Source organism: Pinus tabuliformis, chromosome J, assembly GCF_031772625.1.
Source record: "Pinus tabuliformis cultivar Carrire ecotype Pingquan chromosome J, CPIR1, whole genome shotgun sequence".
In the NCBI taxonomy this organism is placed as follows: domain Eukaryota; kingdom Viridiplantae; phylum Streptophyta; class Pinopsida; order Pinales; family Pinaceae; genus Pinus; species Pinus tabuliformis.
Genome location: NC_142295.1, coordinates 1,304,154,543 through 1,304,157,136, shown reverse-complemented (window position 1 = coordinate 1,304,157,136; position 2,594 = coordinate 1,304,154,543).

The window sequence follows — 2,594 nt, the reverse complement described above, 5'->3', positions numbered from 1 at the left end:
AATATATGAGCTAAAGTTAAGCACGGTATAAACTGCCTTATTACCAACCAATCAGGAAAACTAGTAATAGACGCGAGGGAATCCTCCAATGAGGAAATGGACCACAAGGTAACTAGTACATTCCACTAAGTGTGAATATCTGAGATTGTGTTAAACACCAGTGAACTCAGTCAATCACGCTCCAATGATGTAAACCCATTGTGGATCATGAGGAATCCTGCCACTAAGCTCTGTAAGCTCCCATGCACTACCGGTCACTAGATCAAGCTCCTCGATAATGAGTTAAAGTCGACATGAGAATATTTATCGAAGGAGGGTCGTGATGTATCTCCCATAAAATGACATGACACAGACCATGATAATGTGATGAATGGATGAAGTGATGAAGTTGTGAAGTACAACCAACACAGAGCTAATTGACTCAAAAAGATCAACAGGCTATTGTAAATGGGAGACACAGATTGAGACTTCCCTTGAACGCATAGAGGCCTGAGACAAGAGTTACTTGGTAGCATGAATGATGAGCACCATGTGATATCACACAATGATGTGGAAGGCATCAAGGAATGCTCCATATGACTGGAAGAGTACCCAACCGGAGGATTAAAGAGACTCATATGGGTGGTAGAGCTCCTGGGGAAGCCAAAACCAAACTATGAGATAATGAAATAGACAAGTTCAATGTTTAAGGGAGACACAACTGATGCCGCCATTTGAATGACTAATGGAAAATATTTTCCCTCGCCTCTCTTTTATAAGTTCCTTTTTCGTAAGGTTTTCCTCCAAGACCGAAAAAGAGATAAAAGTATATAAGGGGGAACCTCCTAGCCACAATAGACTATGGTATTTATTTTTCGTAATTAGTCTATCCTAGTCCAGAAAAGGGTTAAAATTATATTGGGTAGATGACACTTTAGGTACTTTAATGAGCATGAACTAGACAAGTTGACTCAACAATATTTTCTAAAGTAAGGAGTTTGAAAATAGATTAAATAAAACTCCTCTCGGAGGAACGAGTGGTATAGAGGGTAGAAATTGGTTTTGGTAATGATGGAACTACTCATGACATAATGAGGACAATAGGCTGGCTAATAGGACCACTCATCACAACGGTTCCTCCAAGAAACTGTAAAACACCAAGTGAAGGTTGATGGTAGGCCAAGCAAATGGGGACTATGGAAGAGAGAAATCAAGGCTCAATATTAAAAAATAGGCCAATAAAAGTGGAAATCACAATGGATAAAGAGTGGAATCCTCCTGGGGTATGGCAAGAAATAGGAAAAAGAAGAGGACATGAGGCTCAGATTCTAGGTCATGGTGGGTAAAAGGGAGGGACTACGAGAAGAGAATAAAATAATTGCATGGACACCAAGATGGTAAAAAGGGTAAAGCATCACACTTATATGTACAATAAGTACAAGTTCCATGCAATCTAGTAGGTCATGCTAATGTGCACCCACAACTGGGAATAAACCAAGGATTTTTATTCATGAAATTATGGAGGGTGAGAGGACGATATGGCTTGCTAATGTGGGGTCATTCAAAAGGAAGTCAAAATACCAAATCCGGAGAGGATGAGAATGACAAGGACATTCTAACATAGTCATTCTCTCAAAATTAACCTGAGGACATAAGGGAGAATCAAGACATAAAGGGGGTATAAGACAATCTTCAACAGATGGTCAAGAAGTGGGTAATTCATTAACAAGTTCAGTAGTAGAATCTGAATACTTAACTCGGTCCATGGGTGGAATTTCCATTGAAGGCGGAGGAGATGCCCCTTGGGTTAGTTCAAGATTTAAGTTACCAAGCTCTACTTGTTCCACATTAGGGAGACTAGAGGCAGAAAGGGGCATAATATCTGTAGGATTATCAGTGGGTAGATCCATGACATTGAAGTGGAATAACAAGGGAAGCTCATCATCAAGGGAGTCATGCGGAACAAGTGGAGGGGTGCCCCATATGGGAAAAGAACTAATCATATTCCATATTATGATGGGTTTTCTAACCACTGTCAGGAGGTATTGATGGGACTACCAGGGAGGCAATCTCTTCCACAATAGGCGGTAGAGGGTTCTTAGTAGCTTGATCAACTTACATAAAATCAGGTGGCACCACCTTCAGATCAAAAGGTTTATGGGGTCCACAGGTGTCGGAAGAGATCATATGCATAAGAGATTTTGAATATGATGAATGAATGTCAGGTGGTGGTTTTTGATGAAATACCCCAATAAGAGACCAAATTTTAAACAAGCCCATGCCAGCACGCTGATACTGATGAGGGTGATCTCCCACAACTGGGACTCGGGTCTCCATAGTGGAAATTTGGGCTGATGAAATGCAATATTGAAGGTGATTGATAGTGACAATTTTTCCTTCATGAGGAAAGAAAAGTAAACAAAAAACATATGAGACGATTGTGGTCATTACAAAAAACCAGCTACGGACAAGGAGTAGGTTGTAATCTAACATGGCATCAAAAACTTCGACATAAACATATATATTTTTCCCTCCTAACTCAATCGAAATTTTTGGAAGAACCCCCTTAGGTAAAAAGTTATGTTCATCAAAAGCTTGGAAAGTCATGTTGGACG